Genomic DNA, 13,056 nt, shown 5'->3' with positions numbered 1-13,056 from the left:
TCTTTGCTTTGCGTTTTCATAGCGCATTCCTGGTGTGACCTGTGCTGTAACTCAGGGGTTCTCAGAGTTTAACGTGGTGTCTGCGATGTTTTATCTGCTGCTGTTTAAAGCAATTCCTCCAGAACTTAGCAACTTCCAGAGACAAACATACATCATCCCAGAGTTTCTGAGAGCCAGGAATTTGGGAGCGACTTAGCTGGGTAGTTCTGACTCCGGCTCCCTCCAGAGGTGTCGGTTGGGTGTCGGCCACAGGTGCAGCCACCTGGAGACCTGACTGGGGCAGGCAGGCCTGCTGTCCAATGGGCACAGTCACGCAGCTGTTGCCGAGGCTGCGGTTCCTCGCCAGCTGTGGGCATGCGGCCTCACTACTGTGTCACACGGTCCTGTCCACAGAGGTGCTTGAACGTCCTTGTGCTGCTCCAGCAAGTGACCTGTCAGAACAAGGAGGGAGCCGCAGTGCCTCCTCGGACCTGGTCAGTCTCTGAAGTCCCCACCGACACTTCTGCCGGATTCTGTTGATTAGGAGTAGGCCACTGAGTCCGGCCCACACCCAAGGAAGGGCTGTGGAGTCCTGCCTTTTGAGGGGAGGAATCTGTGGACTTACTTTAAAACCACCACACCTGAGGTGCCTGTTGAGTAGTAAATTCTAAGTCTTCGTGTCAGATCTGGTGCTAGCGCTTGAAGCTCTGAAAGGGGGGGGGGGGGGTGGCAAGGGCAATATATGCAACCTAAACTTTTGTACCCCCATGATATGCTGAAATTAAATAAATAAATACAAAAAAAAAAAAAAAAGATCTGGTGCCAGGTAGGACCCAGGAACCTGCAGTTTCCACAGGCCCCGTCGTGATCCTGATGCAGGTGGCCTGAAGTCCACACTTGGAGACACACTGCTCTGGCCGGAAGGGGTCACTGGGTCTTGGGCTTCCTTCAGTGCCTTCATTGGTTACACCTGCCCACCTTTGCTCTCACACACACAGCACTTGCACCCCCTTTTCAACCGCGGACATCCTTTCTTAGTCCTGCATGAGTCTAGCACCTCCACGGTGCCCGCTGTCTTGGACAGAGGTGCGCCCTCCCTTCCTCCCTCACATTCCTGTAGGAGCCCATCCTTTTCCTGCTCTTTGGCTCTGACTCACTGTGTTTCAATCCCTGCACTGCTAGTAGGGATTTAAAATGATTGCCTCCATTGGACCTGCCCTTCGGCCATCAGAACTAACATAACTCTGTGGCAAGCACTTTGCTACTCAGGACGGAAGGGTAGTGTGGTCATTAGAATGCTGCGGAGCCGCTCAGACCGCCCTTCCTGGTAGTCGCTGCTTGCATGCTATTTGTTTTAATCCAGCTCAGCAAAGCCCTGTCACTCTCCAGGATATCTTTGTTACTGTTGATGTGTTTGCCTTTATGAAAAGTTTCATTAAGCTGACTACCCATCCCCCTTCAGGCTTGTAACTTTTGATTTGATAGAATCATAGAACTTTAGAATTAGAAAGGATCTTAGAAATTATCTAGGGTAATTTTTTGTCTAATTTTTACAGATGAAGCTAAAGTTCAGATTGTTCTATGCCCAGGGTTCTCTGGCTGGTTAGTTACAGAACCTGAACGAGAACTAAGGACTCTCTGACCTGTGCTGCCCAGGGTCCATCCAGCCGCCTGTTCCTGACCTGGGCAGGAGAACCATTGCATGTTGGGTTTTTTCCTCTCTCTCTCTAATAAATAGCCTTAGAAGGTTTCAGTTCAGCTGTTTAATCTGAGTGTTAACGCATTTTTAATAAGGAATAAAAAGAAAGCTGTAGGTTGAATTCCTGGTTTAAAAGTTGAACTGATGTGTAACTTAGTGGTTATGAGTGTGACTTCATGGTTCCAGAAATCTCTTAAGCGGCTTATGTGGCATTTGGATTTAGAAAAAATATTTTAAAATTATATGCACAGACTTGGACTTTATCTATGTTACTATACAACAGCTAGTGAGCTTAATACATTAATTTTTTAACGTCAAAACTGTTTTCTGTATGACTGCACATATCTTTAGTTGTTTTCACTGATTAACCACTTGCTTTGACATTGTGTTCTTTTCTGCAAATAGAAAGGTCATTCACTCAGAAACTGCTGACTTTTTACTAAGCTGACATTTAACTTCCTAATTCATTGTAGTTAAATGAATTGGGAAGTGTAAACTGACAGTACATAATGCCTTTTAAAAGATCATTATACAATCAAATGGTAAGATGAAAATATTTATGCCTATCGACTATTTAAAACTGATTTATTCAGAGTTAGGGTTAAGGGTTTAAAAAGTAAGAGACATTCACGTACGATTCAAGTATCAGAATATTGTCGTTGAAAGTTGTCACTAAGCTGATGGAGGTATTCCTCGTGTGTACGAAGTAGATATGTCTTTCCCAGAGGCACTTCATATCTAATTTTCTAAATCCGTGTTCTTCTCCATTGATTTCGGAGGTTGTGTTTCTTTATTCTAAATTGATAAGCAGTTGGCAGTACTCATAATACATTCCCCAAAATGTCACCTGTCTTCCTCAGAGAATTAATACTGTATGAACTGCCACCGAGATGTCCATCCATGAGTTCTGTTGGCTTCACCCTCGCTGTGTCCCAAGCCCCCACTTGTCACCACCACCACACTTCCCGCTCCCGTCCCAGTCCTGCTTGTGCTTGGCTGCACCGTAGGCCTAGTCTCCCGATTGGTCTCCCTGTGCCTCCCCTTCATCCTGACCTCTTTCCCCTTGTGGCAGCCTGACGTCATTTTTTCCTCCAGCATTTATTTATTTATTATTTCAGCATATTATGGGGGTACAATGGTGATCTAGCACCTCTTGTATTGTCCTGGATAGAGCTGGAACCCATTCTACTAAGTGAAGTATCCCAAGAATGGAAAAATAAGCACCGCATGTACTCACCATCAATTGGTTTTAACTGATCAACACCTAAGTGCACATATAGTAGTTACATTCATCGTGCGTCGGGTAGATGGGGGGGAGGAGGGGGTGGGTGTGTACACACATAATGAGCCCAAGATCTTTTTAAGAGGTCGCTCCTTTTATCATCTCTGCTTCTGGGCTCACTTAGAGTAAAGCCAGAGTCCTTACCAAGGCCTGTGGGACTCTTCCCCTTTCTCACACTTCCCAACCCTGCGGCCTCCTTGCTGTTCCTTACTTGCCACAGAATCTTACCTCAGAGAACTGCGTTGTCCATTCCCTCAAGTAGTCAGCAGAAACCAGCAGGCAAGTGGGTGAGCACGCACGCATGCACACACACGCACACGCACACGCACACACGCACACACTCACTCCCTCCCTCCGTTGCTTTCCCCTGCTTTTTCTCCCCAGCACTGGGTGTCCTCTGACATACTACAGATTGATCTGTTTATTTTCTGTCTCCCCCTCCTGGATGGAAACCCCATGAGGAAAGGGACTTGCCTGTGTTCACCGCTGTGTTTCCCAGAGCCCAGAACAGTGCCTGGCGGTTAGTCGGCCCTCAGTGCACATTTGTTGAAGGAATGAATACACCCAGGAAATGCACTGGATGTCAGTGAAGACATCCTCTTTTAACACACATAATTATATCCACTTTGACTTTCAGTTTTCATTGCTCAGTGTTTAGTACAGCATATTGAAAGCACCATTTAAAATAAAAGTTATATGATTTAAGCATAGGAGAGTTTAATTGTAAGGCTTTTCTCCAGCGTAAAGATTTTATTGGTGAAGTTAAATGCGTGTAGTTGAACTTAAGGCCAGCTTAGTTTAAATTCCACATCTTTCTGGCTAATTTCATGCCTGTATTTAAAAATTAGAGCATTGGAGAAAGTGAGACATTGTCAGTTTATGGGAAACTGAATGCTGAGAAGTGGGACTTCTGCTTACTTTGCTTTTCTCCTAATTATAGGTGAAGTATTTGACTATTTGGTTGCACATGGAAGAATGAAGGAAAAGGAAGCAAGAGCTAAATTTAGACAGGTATGAATTACTGCGTCTTTAGTTTGTCACTTTAATAAAGTGACGGTGCTTAGACCCTGAAGCAAACAAGCGTTTGCCTCTGTGAATGCTTAGCAGGCTCCCTGGATGGCAGGGATGGGCCGCTCAGCTCAACAGAAGTGTGTCAAGTGCCCTTCGTGCCTAAGGTGCTGTGCTAGAGGTAGCCATGGGCTCTATTCCCAGCTTTGTAATGTCGACATTAGACCCTTAACTTTCCTTGTGACTACTGAGCCTTAAAAATCTAGAGCTTTTCAAAAATTATCTATGATTCCATTAACTAAAACCATTTCAAGGCTTTTAGCAAGGAGAATGATACAATCCCAAAATTGATTCTTAGTTTTTTCTTACATAAGCCAATACCAAATATAACAATCTGTTAATTAGTGATTTTTTTCTTTCTTTTGTCTTTTGCTCTGTAAGGAGACAGGGGTTTTAATGAGCAGGTTTTAAGCATAAAGGTGACTTAACTCTTCTGTCCTTATTGCTAATAAGTGGTATTATTGACTGACCACGCCAGACACTGGGATGCATACTTTACCTACATGAATGTAAATCTTGCAGCAGCCTTGTGAGATAAGGAGTACTATGCCCATTTGCTAAAATAAGACAACTAAGGCATGAGAAAATTAAATAACTTGCCCCAAATTCAGTGCCTGTCAAGCAGCAGAGCCTGAGGCCCTCTGACTCCAACACTCCAGGTTGTGTTCGTTATGTTGTGCTGTTATTTAGAGTAGGAACCAGCACACTCTTTATGAAACGGGCCAGATGGTGAACACTTAGGCTTTGTGGTCCCTACAGTCTCTGTTGCAACTATTTAACTCTCCTGTTGTAGCTTAGAAGCAAGTGTAGACAATACTGTGCTCGCTTCGGCAGCACATATACTAAAATTGGAACGATACAGAGAAGATTAGCATGGCCCCTGCGCAAGGATGACACGCAAATTCGTGAAGCGTTCCATATTTTTTGAGGACATACTGTATCTAACAAGATATACTGTTAGACTCTTTGATTCTGTAAAATTAAATTGTTATTAATGATAAAAAAACTAATTAAAAAAATAAATAAAAATCAAAGACAAAAAGGTAAAAAAAAAAAAAAGTGTAGACAATACTAAATGAATTAACATGACTGTATGCCAAGAAAGGTTTATTTGCAAAAACGGAGATAGGCCAGATGTAGCCCATAGGCCATAATTTGCCAACCCCTGATTGAGACGAAGGAAAAGGGTGAGTGCTTTAGCGCTTTTAAATTTACTCTGTCTGCTCCCAGTTACAAGATCCACACTGAAATAGCAGTAGGGCCTCATTTCTCTCAGAACCTTTAAACTTTGTTGTAGTCACACATACAGTTGTCATGATAGATAGATACAGCCACGGCCTGTATCGGGGCCATTATTTCAGCACTGAACTTACTGTCCTTATGTCCTGCCGCCAGGAGCCCCCTTTCCTTCCGAATGGCACCATGAGCATGTACAGCCCTAAAGGCATATTTAGAGTCCATAGAAATGTTTACCTTTTTTTCCTCTGGATAACTGAAGGGCTCTGGTTAAAGCAATCAGCTCAGCTTTCTGGGCTGAAGTCCCAGGTGGCAGTGCCACTGTTTCCAGGACCCATCGTTCCATGGCCACGGCACATCCAGCCCTTGGTTGTCCATGGAGCTGCTCCCCACAGTGAAAAGATCCCAGTCTGGCTCCGGCATGGGCTGATCTGACAGATCCTTCTAGAACGACCTCCAGTCAGGCTGCAGAGGCCCATTCTCTTCAGCTGGTCACAGGGTGGCAGGATTGGGAGCAGACACAGTCTTAGGAACAACTCACAAGCAGCTGCTGCCGCCTGGAGGCAAGGAGTGGCTTTGACAAGTTTGCCACTGGCCGTGGGACGTCTCCCAGTATCTGCACTAAGACTCCGAGGCTCATTCCTTGTTTTTCGTGAACGTATAATTTAAATTCTTTCTGCAAACCAGGCAACCCCAAAGTGGGGGCAGTCACAGGACTCTGCTTTAGTTTTTTAAAGGCATTTTGACAGTCTGTGGTCCGGATCAGTGGTTCCACATCTGTCCCTTTAAGGGCCTCGTACAAGGGCTTTGCTATTAGTCCAAAGTTCGGGATCCAGTCGTGCAGCCCTGCCATTCCTAGGAACCCGGGCAGTTGTCGTGGGCTCCCTTGCTAACCTGGAATCCCGGATAAGTAACCTGCTGTTTGCAAATCTGTCCAACTGCAGGTTCCACGAGTGCCACCAAGCCCTCACCAAACTGGGCAGAAGAGCCTTTTACACCCCTGAGGCAACACTGTCCAGCAGCATCACGAAGCCACCATAGTCCCAGGATCCTGCCATTCAAATGTGACTGAACACCACTCACAGTCTCTTGTACAATATCATTAATGGCACCCAGATCCTGCAGGAATCTATCTATACTCACTGGTATGGGGAATTTAAATCCTTTCTGCGAGTCGCGGGGTCCTGTCAGCCTATATAGCCTTACTCACTTTTTGGTAGCTTTTTTCTTGCAAATGCTGCAATGATGTGTAAAAGTCTGCTGAGGCCCAGATTGCAAAGCCAACGGCTCCACAGTGGCAGCCTCCTGTGTGTTTCCCCAGGCCCTGGGATCCGTCCAGCAGGAGTTTGGCGGCGCCTCGGGGTGAGCTTCTGCTGCTTCTGGAACAGCTCCCACGCTCGCGCGGCTTGCTTAGGGCTGTTGGATTTGGCGGTGGACGCGCCCTGGGAAGAGCTTCAACTCTGGCAGCGGCTCTCCAGGGTCCATTTCCTGGGCCTGCAGCGATGAGTTCCTCAGCCACCGCTTGCTGACAGCTGCCACTGCTGCCTGGCCCGCGCTGCCTGGCTCGAAGAGCGCCGTGCACGGCTGGCACTGAGGGCCAGGGCTGCAGCCAAGGGTGGGACCCTGGACGACTTCTGCCCACGTGGCTTGGCACTGATCGAGTCCCCACTGTCAACTGCACCCGGGGCTCCTGAGGGGATATTTGGATCGGAGCCACTAGTGAGGCATTTTTAATAAGAACACATTTGATTTAGAATTTTTCTTATTAAGAACACACACACATACACATATATATGTAGATATATATATATAAAAGAATCACAGGTATTGACCAGAATTTCTATTTTTAGTAACTTTAAATTTTAGTGAAAACCTAAGAAATAGGAAATCATGAATTGCCTGTCATATATCAGTATTTTATAGATGAGAACCATTTTATAGCAATTGTTTTGGAAAATATATTTTTATAACATAATTTTTCTGTTAATTGGAAATGACAAACATTTATTGAGTGCTTTTATTTAACATAACTAAACTTTAGGCTGGGCACAGTGGCTCACGCCTGTAATCCTGGAACTCTGGGAGGCCGAGGTGGGAGGATTGCTCGAGGTCAGGAGTTTGAGACCAGCCTGAGCAAGAGCGAGACCCTGTCTCTACTAAAAATAGAAAGAAATTAGCTGGACAACTAAAAATATATAGAAAAAATTAGCCGGGCATGGTGGCACATGCCTGTAGTCCCAGCTACCCTGGAGGCTGAGGCAGGAGGAGGAGTTTGAGGTTGCTATGAGGTAGGCTGATGCCAAGGCACTCTAGCCCGGGCAACAGAGTGAGACTCTGTCTCAAAAAAAAACAAAAAACAAAAAAACAAACCTTTAAAGATTAGGTAAATACAAATAAAATGAAATACACACAAAATACATACAAAATGAAAATTTTATCCCATTTGTATTTACCTAATTTATTTATTTACCTTAGCAGTTTATTTAGATTCCAGTTATCATTTTCAGTTATTTTCTGTTAACCATTTTATACCCTATAAATTAGATATATAACACAGACCAAGGATCAAAATATAGTTTTAATTACTGTTTTAAAACTCATAAATCTTACCAAGAAAACAAATATAAATATTCTAGTAAAACTTGTTAGTTTGAACAAGGTAGTATCTTTTCTAAGTTTTACAAACACAGTAGATGTTTTAGGTGTTTAAAGGTGTTAACTAATTAGGTTCTTTCAAAACACCACATCCCAAAACAAATCTGTTGACCCTGTAGGGATCAAAGGTCCCTGGCTGCCCAAAGTTTAGCTGAACTGCAGGGAGCAAAGGCCACCGTCCCCACAAAGGTTTGCTGAAAATTCACTGACATGAGGCAGATTAATAATAGGAGGAAAAATTACAAACTTATACATGGGAGCCTTCAGAATGAACGCTCAAAGATACAGGGAAAATTGTCCATTTTTATGTTTAGGGTTGACAAATAAGGGACCGCTAGCTGTGTAGAAATAAGACTGGACAAAAAGGGTGTGAGCCCCTGCTAACAGGCCGAGTGGGGAACCCAGCAAGGCCTTCCTGTCTCCACTCTGCTTGGCCTGAGCGTGCGCCTTCCCTCTGGGTGCCGGCAGGGCCCTTTCTGGAATGGGGGTTTTACAGTAAAACAAAGTAGGTCAGATCATTACTTTATGGCCAGTTTTTACATAGAATAATTTTAGGTTTTGTGTCTAGCTTTCAGAAAAAGGGGTTCTGGCTTTTATGACCTGCCTTGGGGAAGAGGGATTCTGGATTCTGTGGCTGGCCCCAGGGAAGGATGGAGCCAAGAGGCAGGCGGACAAGGCAGGGTGGGAGAACTTCTGCTCCCGATGCCTCATTTTAGGGCAGTTTTCTGAGCCCTGTCAACATGATATCACTTGGCTGTAGACTGAAAAAAAATCCTTCAGCACCAATCCTTAGCACCTCAAACAGTGATGCAAAGTGGTAACATGTTTTTTCATTTTTTACATGAGGACCGAGATTTAGCTATTTCAAAAATAATCTAAATAGTCCCAAAACATTTTCCAACTTGGGTGTAAACTTGAGTACATGCACTGTTTCCAAAGAGTAAGACTGCTTTGAGATTCTCTTTGGATTTTAATAACCATTTTGTTTATCTTAAAATAAATTACTATACAAAAATTAACACTTCAGGGATTTTTTTTTTCCCTAGGCAAAAACTTTGCTATGGCAACAGAATGTACACATAACCGGCCAGCTTGCAAAGAGTAGCACAAACCAAGAGTGGACAGGACCAAGGGAAAGCTAGAGCTTCCAATTTAAGCTCTTGTCACTACGATTTGTAGGACAGCTTTGAATCCCTAGCAGTACTGTGAATCTCAGAGAGAAAGAGTGAGATAGAGACGCGTTTTGCGCACCTTTCCACACACACTGACATGGGTGGAAGAAACTGTATCTGCAGCTGGGATTGAAAGACCAAAACCAAAATATTTTCACAAACCTTCGACAATAAGTTTCTGTTTTTGTGCTCTATTTATTTCATGTTTTATTTATTCTAATTTATTGACACTCGTTTTTTGTTTAGGCATGTCTATATTTTTACCAAATTAAGAACCTTAAAGTTAAATACATAGGTATTTTTGTTGATAAATCAGGAGATTTAGCTATTATCATTAGACCAGTAATATTAAATTTACCTTACTTGTCAAAAATCATACAAACAGGCCGGGCGCGGTGGCTCACGCCTGTAATCCTAGCACTCTGGGAGGCCGAGGTGGGCGGATCGTTTGAGCTCAGGAGTTCGAGACCAGCCTGAGCAAGAGCGAGACCCCACCTCTACTAAAAATAGAAAGAAATTATATGGACAGCTAAAAATATATATAGAAAAAATTAGCCGGGCATGGTGGCGCATGCCTGTAGTCCCAGCTACTCGGGAGGCTGAGACAGGAGGATCGCTTGAGCTCAGGAGTTTGAGGTTGCTGTGAGCTAGGCTGACGCCACGGCACTCACTCTAGCCTGGGCAACAGAGTGAGACTGTCTCAAAAAAAAAAAAAAAAATCATACAAACAGATCATTTTGTCTTTAGCTGGGTTTATAGTTTTATAACTTTTGTATCAAACCCTGACACCTTAAGAACATAAACACATCCAGTAAAACCCGTAAACCAGGCAAAAACATATACTGACAATTCGAAAACTTTTTTTTAATTCTAACTATAACAATACTTTTTTAAAAAGCAGCTTATTTGCCAAAGATTACTAAATTCACATGAACTAGGAAAGCATTTGGGTTTGTTTAATTAATTTGGGAGGGCACCCTTATTTACAAGCCAGTCTGGAACCATGGAGGCACAAGCATATAATAGATGGACACACACAAAATATATCTAAAACTGTACACTTACACGAACACACACACAAAGTTCGAACGGATTTTACCTCCGAACTCTAGCCGTGAGATATTTAATAGTAACACAAACTCACCAGTTTGCAAAAGACAACTGGCTCCAGATTCCTTCTGACAAAACTGGAACTTGTTCACACGGCTAAACTTTAGTAAATTGCCCTCATAGGTAACCTAATTACACCTGTGGATCAAAGTTGTGGGCAAAGCAGTTTTCATGGCAGTTTGATTTTAAAAAATCTTTTACGCTTTTTTTCCCTTCAGTTTAAAATGAGTTTTCAATGTTCACATTTTAGCTAGAACTGGCTGCAAGATCTCCACGGAGCCTTCAGTTGGTGATACCGTAAGCATTGAGTTTATCTCAACATCGGTAGAAAAAGTCAGCAGGTTCAGAGAAGGCAGAACAGAAAATACACAGAGAGCTTAAGAGACTTGACGTTTTAATGTCAAGTCAGCGGCAGGTCGACCGTTTGAGCTCTGAATTTTCCTGGCTGTAATTTGTCCTTTAGTAAAATTTGTGTACAAAAATTGGCCATAACCAGCTAGAGCCGTAGCAAAGCCGGCATGCTTTTGAACCTTTCCATTCACACAGATACCTGCAAGTGGAGGTGCCCCTCCGGGGTGCCCGAAGCGGGTCATTCTCTTTGTCTTTCTTCACTTTTAGAGGATTTGTTTCCCATTTTTCTTTAAAAGATGCAACCGAGGAACTGTAGTCTAGGGTTTGGTGTCGTGGATCAGAGTGCGCTGATTGCGGGTGGGGCTCCAGTGTTTCACCACTGCGTTCTCCCCACGCTCTTGCGTGTCTCAGTTTCTCTCTTTGTGGGTCCACTGCCTCTGAGAGGGCTCAAAACGCAGAGTGATCAGCTCTTATATGCGTTTCCTGGACGAGCCTTCTTTTAATTAATTTCTTTGGGGGATTCCGTATATGGCCACTTGCACTGTGGGGAATCGCCCCAGGCAACTCCCACTGAGGCCCTGGTCACCCAGGGGTGCCTTTTGGCTGAAGGAGTAAAATGCTTCTCATTTATCTACAAACAAGACAGTTTGGTTTCCTCTTTTGCAAATGCACAGAAAAGCCAACTGAGATTAATTTTGGGAGGAAGAGGCAATGGAGAAGACTCTTTAGAATGCACCTCCAAATCAAAGTTAGGATCCCAAACAACAAATTCCTAGGAAAAGAATCCAACAGATCAGAATAAACCAGGACCATCAACCAAGAAAGGGAGGTCTAGAGCTGAGGACTTACCAGTTCCATCCAAGGAGAAGCCTGGAGTTGGGCGGCCCAGAGGGGGTGATGCCAGTACCTCGTGCTGAGTTCGGGCTACTCCTTCAGAAGGTCCTGAGTCTTCTCTGAACCCCACATTGGGTGTCAACTTGTTAACAGAAAAGAAGCCAAACTCTGTGAAATAAAGAGGTTTATTCTGAGCCAAGTTTGAGGACCATGGCCCAGAGCCACACCCAAGTAGCCTTGAGCAAGTGGACTCACCATAGTTGGGTTACGGTTTGGTTTTATACATTTTAGGGAGGCAGGAATTACAAGTAAAGTCATAAATCAATACATAGAAAGCATACATTGGTTTGGCCCAAAAAGGTGAGATGTCTCAAAGCAGGGGCTTACAGGTTACAGGTGGGTTTAAAGACTCTTTGATTTATAATTGGTTAAAGAAATGAAGCTTTGTCTAAAGGTTTGGAATGTTTTAAATTAAGATAAGGACGTCTGTTAATCAGAGACAAGCCACCTGGCATATACCCACACTCAAGTGATCTGTTAAGTAAAGTGAGGACCCGCAGGTGTGGTTTAACTTGGTCTTGCATGGCCTTCGGCCGTTAATGGGTCAGAAAGGACGTCTCCAAGGAGGGCGGGGGGCATGATGAGGCCTGTCTGACCTCCCTTCTCAAGGCAGCAACTCAGCTTTAGGGTATTTCTGGGGTCCCCTTGGCCAAGAGGGGGTCCATTCAGTCAGCTGGCTTCAGATTTTCTTTTAGTTTACACTGGGAAGGATGATTTTTATAATCAGATTTTCAAGGGGTTCTTTAGCGTGTTTAAAAAACATCACTGGTTTACTAATTAGTAAATGGTACTGGGGCAAGTTAGCAGTTCTCAGAAAAAAAAAAATTAGCGTGGATCTCTTTCTCACATCTTATACAAGGATGAATTCCAATTGGAGTGGAAGTGGAAATATAAAAAATAAAACTCCAGAAATATTAAAAGATGTTTCTTGAGCAAGACTCTTTAAAAAAGAAGAAGAAATATTAAAAGAAAACATGGTATGATTTACTTTATAACTGGGATTGGTTTTTCTAACTATGACCTCAGATACCAAACCCATGAAAGAAAAGACTTGCAAATTTGACTACATAAAATTTCTATGCGATGCATCCATACCAGGGCTGAGGAACCTGTGGCTTTCTAGGCCCTTAAGTGAGGCCTTTTTTTTTTTTGAGACAGAGTCTCACTCTGTTGCCCAGGCTAGAGTGCCGTGGCGTCAGCCTAGCTCACAGCAACCTCCAACTCCTGGGCTCAAGCAATCCTCCTGCCTCAGCCTATCGAGTAGCTGGGACTACAGGCATGTGTCACCATGCCCAGCTAATTTTTCTCTATATATTTTTAGCTGTCCATATAATTTCTTTCTATTTTTGGTAGAGACGGGGGTCTCGCTCTTGCTCAGGCTGGTCTCGAACTCCTGAGCTCAAACAATCCGCCCGCCTCGGCCTCCCAGAGTGCTGGGATTACAGGTGTGAGCCTTAAGTGCAGCCTTTTGACTGAATCCAAATTTTACAGAACAAATCCTTTTATTTTTATTAATACATTTTTGTTCATCTTTTATATTTGTATTTTATTTTTAAAATGAATGAATTTAAAATACCAAAGAACTGATGTATTCTTCAAATAATTTGCAT

The 13,056-nt window shown here is 43.6% G+C and overlaps 1 non-coding gene across 1 annotated transcript; it reads left to right on the top strand.

Annotated features, from left to right (window-relative positions):
• Window positions 1–4,846: 4,846 nt before the first annotated feature.
• LOC138380984 (U6 spliceosomal RNA) lies at window positions 4,847–4,953 on the top strand. The gene has a single exon (XR_011232942.1). It is a non-coding gene; the product is annotated as a U6 spliceosomal RNA (small nuclear RNA).
• Window positions 4,954–13,056: the final 8,103 nt, after the last annotated feature.

The sequence above is a fragment of the Eulemur rufifrons genome, chromosome 2, assembly GCF_041146395.1.
Source record: "Eulemur rufifrons isolate Redbay chromosome 2, OSU_ERuf_1, whole genome shotgun sequence".
NCBI lineage: Eukaryota > Metazoa > Chordata > Mammalia > Primates > Lemuridae > Eulemur > Eulemur rufifrons.
This window is presented reverse-complemented; position numbering and strand designations above follow the sequence as displayed.